This window comes from Lontra canadensis, unplaced genomic scaffold (genome assembly GCF_010015895.1).
Source record: "Lontra canadensis isolate GAN:19392208 unplaced genomic scaffold, GSC_riverotter_1.0 scaffold23, whole genome shotgun sequence".
NCBI classification, from domain to species: Eukaryota; Metazoa; Chordata; class Mammalia; order Carnivora; family Mustelidae; genus Lontra; species Lontra canadensis.
The window spans coordinates 13,723,500-13,732,364 of NW_022631017.1; the positions used below are offsets into that span (position 1 = coordinate 13,723,500).

The window sequence follows — 8,865 nt, forward strand, 5'->3', positions numbered from 1 at the left end:
GGAGGACAAGAGGAAGCGATACAAACATGAAGTTTATGCCAGCCGCTGTACTGTGAGTGATAAAATCCTTTTTCTCTGAGCAGAGCCTCGTGTATTCCACCAGTATCCATGAAAGTGTGGCAAGCTGGCTTTCACGTAGAGTAAAATCTCAGGCTCTTCAGAATTCTTGACAAACGTGAGCTCCTTCTTCTAGAAGGGAAATGGAGACTGAGAGAAATGAAGTGCCTTACCCAAGGCCCTAGCAAAGGAGCTAGAATACGGATGCATGTGGATACACTCCAGAGCCTATAATCTATACCTCAAGGATGAAGCTGAAGAAGCAAGAAGGAGCTAAATCACACAGGACCTTGTAAGCCATGTTATAGAGTTTACATTTTATCATGTGACTAATAAGTAGTCTATTCATTTGGGTAGGCCAGCCACTGTACAAGTTATAGATTTCAATATATATATATTTGCTTACACTTACCAAAAAATTATTCCTTGCTCATATAATGATTGGAAGCGGAAGATTCTGGTCAGTGGGCAGCTCTCTTGTACATGGTGATTCAGGAAATCAGGCTCCTTCTGCCCTGTGCCTCCATCAAGGACCCTCCAAGCAAGAAAGGGTCTTCCTTGCTTCCAGCCAAGAGGGATGAGAAGAGAGCGTGACAACTCACATTTACTCCTTACGGCCCACAATCTGGAGATGACCTACACCGTTTTTGCTCCCATTCCTTTGACAAGAGCTAAGCACATGGTCACACCTAGAAACAAGAGAGCCTATCAAACATAGCCTCTGCTTCCTAATGATAAACCCCATCCTACAGAAGAAGGCACAAACTTTGGAGCAGAGGCAGCCACTCAGAGGTTTATACAAGGTGCCCAATAGATCAGATTGACCCTGCAGGTCCCCGGCAGCACCACGGACACGTGTTTGGCAGGGATAAGACAGGAGACAGGACATAAGCCGGAGATCCGCTGTAGCAATATAGGAAAGGCTGGTGGGCTACAACAGGCAAGAGAAAATGACAAGGAAGGAGAAGGGGAGGTGGAACCAGGAGTCATTCCGAAGATGAAATCTGTGGGATGCTGTCTCAGCTAAAGCACAGCCCTCCTCTGACCATGTATTTGCTGGCCTAGTTCCACTCTTTCTCCGACGCTATGTCTGTGTTTATATTCACCACATAAAATAAATGTTAAGGGGTTCCTGGGTGGCTCAGTGGGTTAAGCCTCTGCCTTCAGCTCAGGTCATGATCCCAGCGTCTTGGGATCAAGCCCCGCATATGGCTCTCTGCTCAGCAGGGAGCCTGCATCCCCCTCTCTCTCTGCCTGCCTCTCTGCCTACTTGTGATCTCTGTCAAATAAATAAATAAAATCTTTTAAAAAAATGTTAAAGGAGACAGGGGGGACGAGCTAGAACTAATATTAAAGAAAGAAAGACAGAAAGAAGGATAAAGAAGAAAGAAAGAAAGAAAGAAAGAAAGAAAGAAAGGAAGGAAGAAAGAAAAGGAAATTCAAACCGAATAGCTTTATGCCAATTCACACCCTCACTCCCCGGGAGAGGCACACCAGGCCCCGGATTCTCCTTTCTCTGTGGCCCCTCTGCAGCTGGGACAGCAGAGTAGCATTCAGCAAATGACGCGTGTGACAATTATCTCTGCACATGGAAGGAGTGCATTGTGTGCGTGGCTGTGGAAAAGCTTCTGTTTGCTAGTCTTTATCATAAAGACTGTATAGACTATGAAGACTGCATGGGGTTTCCCACGGAGCAAACTCCGAGATGGAGCTCAGTGCACAGAGAAGTTTATTTGGGGAAATTTCCCTAAGGAGCAAAATCAACTATCATAGAATTGCCTTAAGTTGGGGCAAGGAGACAGGGCATTTGTGCTCTTGCACAAAAGTAGTCATAGTGGGCACGGGGTATCCTCAGGGAGGGGGTTAAGACCTTCGGCAAGCAATCTCTTGTTAGCCGAGGAAAGTCCCAGAGAAAAACTGAGTAAAGAGCTGTCAGCTGCCACCATCCCCGGAAATGGGAAATGAGTATCTGAGTTCTGGAAAGGGGGCATCAGGACCTCACACCTCAGTGCCTGAGCCAAAATCAAGAGTCAGATGCTTAACTGACTGAACCACCCAGGTGCCACAAGGAGTATGTATTTCTTATCTACCCTTCTGTCCCACTCTAGAGAAATATTGTATCCTTGGGGGCAGATTTTAGCTCATCCCAAAATTAATAACATAATCCTCTCTTAGAAGTCTCTAGTGCAGTGTTTGCAATCAGACATAGGAAGGAGACAGAACTGGGATTATATCCTAATTCTACAATTTAGAGCCCTGTAGTGAGGCAACAGGCACTCTACCTCGATCAGCCTTAGATTCCTCATCTGTGACAGAGGGAAAATTAAAGTACCTTAGTGTTATCAGGATAAAATAAGATCTTATAAGTAAAGCAATCAGCATGATTTCTGGCATACAGAAAGCTTACAACAAAGAATGCTATGATTAGGAGACGATGTATTTAAATATACAGGGAGTCAACTCGTGTCCACTAGAAGGTTCTCCAGGAATGGGTGTAGCACATATTCCTGAAAGCTGTATGGGGATGCAGTCCGGTGAAGGCTGTTTTGTTTTGCCACCACGAATGAATTCTCAATCACTTACAAGTGGGTGAAAAGAGGTGAGATTTTGAAATAGGATTTTATTTCCTCTTACAAACATCTACAATCTAAACCCTAGCTAAGGTTGTAGGAAATGCGTGGACTGCTCCTCACATAATTAGTAAACATCAACAAAGGCTTTGTTCAGGTCGCCTCCTGGTCTAGATTTTGGGTCCTTTTCCCACTGTCCTGTGTCTATTTCCTTTTATAAATGAATTTTCAGGCTCCTTGGGGTTAGTGTTTATATGAAACATTCATTCAGTAAATGTCAATGCAGAAAGCTACCTATGAAGCTGCTCCCCAGGCATGTGGGTGACCATATCTCCAGCATCCTAGGCAGTCTGGTGTGACCATTTGATGAGAGGAACATTGGAATGTGAGTACAAGTCAGATATGCCTCTTTCATGGAGGGTGACCAGCTGCCCTAGTTTTCTAGTACAGAAGGGTTTCTGTGGATATGAGATTTTCTGTTTTAAAACAAGCATACTTCAGGAAAAATCAGGTCAAGTTGGTCACCTTATGTCCTGGCCTAGACTATAAAACCTCCTGCCTACCTCCTTCATGTTTTCTGTTTCTCCTTCCAGTTCCTTAGAGGAAGAGATATCACAAACATAGCAAGCTTGGAAGCTATGTTTTGAAGATGGCAGTGCCAAATGTCAGCCCGAGTAACCACAAGGAGAAGAAGCCACCTATCTCCCATGGATCTGGAACATCTACCATAGACCTCATAGGAGTAGAAAAAATATTTCTATTGTGTTTGATCCATTACTTGTTGGGCCTATTTTCATAGTACTTTAGCCTCTGGTGACTAACACAGTCACCCTATGAACTGAGTCAGAAATGTTTTTTGTTAGCTTCAGAAGTACAATTTAGTGATTCTTCAGTTGCATCTAACACCCAGTGCTCATTACATCATATGCCCTCCTTAATGCCCATCACCCAATTACCCTATCCTCCCACCCACCCCACCCTCTCCTCCAGCAACCCTTGGTTTGTTTCCTAGAGTTAAGAGTCTCTTATGTTTTTGCCTCCCTCTCTGTTTTCTTATTTTATTTTTCCTTGACTTTCCCTGTGTTCCTCTGTTTTGTTTCTTAAATTACACATATGAGTGAAATCATATGGTATTTGTCTTTCTTTGACTTATTTTGCTTAGCATAACACCCTCTAGTTCCAGCTTTGCGCAGTGGCAGTATCGTAGCCAATGAGGTTTATCCAAGGCGCGATTATTGCTAATTGAAACACCCTCTAGTTCCAACCTCATCATTGCAAATAACCAAGATTTCATTCTTTTTGATGGTTGAGTAGTATTCCATTATATATGTATACACACATACATACATACCACATCTTCTTTATAGATTTTGGATAGTAGCCCTTTATCTGGTAAGACATTTGCTGATATCTTCTTCCATTCCATAGGTTGTCTTTTGGTTTTGTTGACTGTTTCTTTTGCTGTGCAAAGCTTTTTATCATGATAAAGTCCCAATAATTCATTTTTGCCTTTGTTTCCCTTGCCTTTGGAGACATTTCTAGCAAGAAGTTGTTGCAGCTGAAGTCAAAGAGGTCACTGCCTGTTTTCTCCTCTAGGATTTTGATGGATTCCTGTTTCACATTTAGGTCTTTCAACCATTTTGAGTTTATTTTTGTGCATGGTGTAAGAAAGTGGTCCAGTTTCATTCTTCTGCATGAGGCTGTCTAATTTTCCCAAAACCATTTGTTGAAGAGACTGTCTTTTCTCCACTAGACATTCTTCCCTGCTTTATTGAAGGTTAGTCAACCATAGAGTTGAGGGTCTATTTCTGGGTTTTCTATTTAGAATGTTTTAAAGATGAATTTATTTATTTTAGAAAGAGAGAGAGTGTGTGCGTGAAAGCAGGGGTATCGGGGTACAGAGAGGGAGAGGGAAAGAGAAAATCTTCAAGCAGACTCCACGCTGAGTGTGGAGCCTGATGTGGAGCTCAATTCCAGGACCTGGAGATCATGACCTGAGCCGAAATCCAGGGTCAACCACTCAACCAACTGAGTCACCCAGGTGATAGAGGCTTTACAAACTAGTAGAACATTAAGACAAAGACACCTAAAACACACATGTTCACCTTCTGGGAAAGTATTTGCAAGGTGGATAGAATGTCAGGAGAATAAGTGGAAAGGAAAGAGGACAAAGAGGCTAGTGTTTGTATAAATCCCACTCATGTCCACTATGAAAAATTCCCAGCTCTTCTCTCAGAGATGAATGTTGGTATGATGAAGTATATCACACACCCAATGGTGTAGGGTTCTCTAGTGTACAGAGCAGGGGACTAAGGTCAGAACATTTGGGTTCACTCCAGATAGCAGCTGTGTGATCTGTGGTAAGCTGGTAGCCTGTCTGGACCTTGGACTCCTCACCCCGGATGTGAAGGTGTGTTTGAGCTCTGACTGAGTGTCTTCTATGAGCCAGTCTTGTGCTATGATAAAGTCGCTCAAATAGACCACAGGCTAGGAATTGTCTGAAAAATGGAGTGTCAGCTGGAACTACTCCAAGGGGGAAGGAAAAGGGCCAGGAGGGGAGTCCGAAGTCCTCTCTTCATGTGGGTAAGCGATACCATGGGAGTGACTGGCTTTGCAGCGGGCCTGGGATCTGTAGGCAGAGGAGCGGAGAAACAGAGTCCGAGATGCAGGGAGTCCCGCTAGCTTCCACTGGTCAGTGTGCCTTCACGCATCGATTCAGCACCGGCTACACCCCAGGTCTTGTGCTTCATCTGGAATTCAAGGGTGACAAAAACAGGGGCCCTGAGTTCTTCAAGGTCCAGCAGGGTGGAGAGAAGTGTGTCACAGGAAAGGGATCGGTGGCATAACAGCAGAGTGGGGCACGCCCAGGGGGGCACACAGAGTGGCTGATGCTGAGCTAAGCTGCGAACCCAGGTGTGTGCTGGCCAGGTGGCAAGGGGTAAGAAAGTGATGGAAACAAGAGGGAGCCCTGGGACATGGCTGGTAAGAGCAAGCAAGGCGCAAGGGATGGTGGCCCCGATGAGAAGATGGGAGCCAGGGCAAGAAAAGGTCTTTGTCTGGTGCAGGGTGGGGAGGCAAGGTAAGGAGTTTGCATTTCATCCTTAAAGTTATAAGAAGCCTTTAATGGAGTCTCAGCAGAGGTCCGGCATGAAGGAACAACCCTCAGCAGGGAGAGGCCAGGGTTAGAAAGGGACGAGGAGGAGAAGGACCACTCTGAGGGCTCCCTGACATCCCGGTGAGAAATGACAAAGGCCTGAACCAAGGCCTCGATTGAGAAAAGGGGATTACCCAGCCGAGAAGGCCGAACTTCCAGGGGCCGGAGGGTTTGCCAGGGGCGGGGGGGGGGGGGGGGGGGGGGGAGGGTACACTAAATAGATCCTCCAGGCAAGAGGCTCAGGTTTTCCAGGTAGACAGAGAGTAAATAGCAAAGCACAGATATCAAAGGGTTAGGGCTGCAAAGTGAGTGGAAATGGTCTCTGCCCAAAGCTGTAAAGACATAAAGGAAGATTTAGATAGTCTCTAGGCAGGGCAAGGGAGAACCCCTGTTTGACCTCAGCAAGGGTAGCTGCGTCTCCTGAAATCTGCTGTGGGGTGAAAATTCTGGGGAGAAGAAAAAACGTGCCTAGCTCAGCCACGAACTCAAAAGCTTAGCAATGTTTAGCTCTTGGGAAAAAAAAAAAAAAAAAAAAATATATATATATATATATATATATAATTGTCCTGATTCACCCAGATACAAAGACCCAGTTCTCATTAATAACCACATTCTTGTTAAGCTGTGATTTGATTAAGTGATTTGTGATTTGATTAAGTAATTTAAAAGACGGTTTATTTAATTTGGAGTCCTCTAGACTTCAGAGTCCAATGCATTTGAAACTGCACTGTTTCTTGTCAAATTCTACAACATCTCTGCCTGCTTACAATTAGAAGTTGAAATTAAAAACTGGAAAGAAGGGGAAAGAATTCATTTCATTAAAAAGGAAAAAAAAAAAGGTTTGCTCTATCTTAAAAGCTCACCTTCTCTGATGGTGAAGCTGCTACATTTTCATTTTCCGACTGGTCAGAAGATAATGAGGGGTGTGGCCCGGAGTAGAAATTTGAGAAGGAAACTGAATTAGACATTTTCACTTGTCATTTGTGGTTATTTGAAACCCAGAGGATCCATTTCTCTAGGAAGCCTGTCCTGGGGATGCTGCTATCCCACAGAAATGTGTTCTCTGGAAATTCAGAGAAAGCCTTGAAGATGTACGAGTCAAATTGGTGTTTAGCAGACAGAAGGCTTAATCTCCTCCCCATCAACATGCCGCAGGTTAAATGAACCGCAAGTGGCCGTGGGGAGGTAGGGCCCATATCCAGGCCAGCATGGCCCTTCCCAGAGCCAACATGGCAAGCCCCAGTGGCAGAGACCTTGGCGGGGGGGAGGGGGATGGGGGAGCAGGGGGTGGTATGTAAGAGGGGTGGCAGTGCCCAGAGAAGAGCCTGGGCTCTGCAGGCAGGCAGACCCGGGTTTGAGAACTGCTTTTGCCACTTGCTAATCTTCCCTCTGGTCCCTATTACCCCACCTCGCTAAACCTCAACGGAACTCTTCTCTATCTAGTCAAATGGAGCAAACACTTCTTACTAAGAAAAGGTCTGATCCCTTCTTCTTCCAGGCCCTGCCCAAACTAGATCCACATGCTACTCTCTCAAGTTAGAAGCAATCTGGTTTAGTCAGACATCCTATTTTACAGATAGCATTTTATGTAACAAATTCTACCAAAGGAGATTTTTACCTTCCAACAGGTAGGAAGCCCTTGGGAATTCTAATCCTAGTTGATCGACTCTCTGCTTTCATATCAAAATATCACTAAATAAACTGGAAAATCACGGATGTGTTCTGTTTAAAGCGAGGAGATAAAGGAATGGTTCTAACCCCAGGAGATGCTAAGAGGGTTACATTTTGGAAACTGTACGTTGTATCATAAATATAGTCCCATGCTTCTTCCCAGCCACTTCGAAAATGAAGAAGCATGAAATTATGGCACATTCAAGATACAAAACTTCAGTAACACACAAATTGTAAGTAGATGGGCTTTGTTTATCTGCATTTATAAAATTTCTCCTGGCCCAGTTTCAAAAGCTCATTAGGAATCTACAGAGTGTTCTACGTTGTAGGCTGTGTGGCCCAGGTGCCAAAACAAAGGGCAGATTTAATGACCACAAACAAATCAACTACACATCGTATAAAACTATACCCAGACCATGTTCCAACAAAGGTACAGATGGCCAACTGAGGTTTTCTTTTTATGTATTCAGGAATTATACAGACAGACACGCTTCTAGAGAGTCTACCAAACAGGCAGAAATATTCAGGGTCTACAATTCAGCTTCCCACTGTGCTTTTGACGGACGTGTGATCTCAGGCTCTTCCTCCTTCTGGACCGGCTGCCGATTAGGTTCTCGGGGGTAAAGCAGAGTCCACCATATTGAGCTTGAGCAGAAATGCAATTTCTTAGAGGGTATGTGGTAACATTCTAGGATTCCTAGAGAGATGAGGGGATGGGACTGTGGACTAATTGCAGGCACAGCCCAGGGTACAGGGCCCCACTGCCAGGAACATGGCCAACAGCGCTCTAGAAGCTGCTGTCTCTTGCCTTGATGAAAAGCAATTCCACATCTTAGTTGCTTTAAATGGAAGGCTCATGCGGACGGGTTCAGTGGTAGATGCTGGATCACACGCTGCCATCTTAGTTCAAGAAAGGCTGAGAAACAGAATCCAAATTCCCATATTAGGGAGGCAGGACTCAAGTGGGAACATCCTTAAATATAAAATGACTACCCCAAGACAATGGCCAGATAAAATATAACTTGTGTACCCACAACACTATCAAGTATGTCCTCTGCTTCACCTTTTTTGGGGGACGGGGAAGATATAGTCCATAACAAGATCAAAGTTCATAAAGATAAAGACAGCAAGGTAGCTGCTAGTTTTGAATTGATTTAGGGCAACAGCATGAACTCTAAGTTCAAATAAACGCATATGTCATTAACAATCATTTTTCTAATAGCCTTCACAAAATGGAACAGATCACCAGAGCTGATGTGCTTTGTATAGTGCTATTAATTAAGCAGCTTAAAAACGATAACAATTATTTATTCTTATCCATTAGCCTGAGTAATTTCACCTGGCTACATCCCACGAGACTTTTTTTTTTTATATATAGCAGATAAAATAGAAAGCTTCTACCCTGCCTAGTGG

General features: G+C 44.3%; 1 pseudogene; it reads left to right on the top strand.

The window, feature by feature from the left end:
* Nucleotides 1-3,808: 3,808 nt before the first annotated feature.
* LOC116870612 lies at nt 3,809-3,961 on the top strand (annotated as a pseudogene).
* The last annotated feature ends 4,904 nt before the right edge of the window (nt 3,962-8,865 follow it).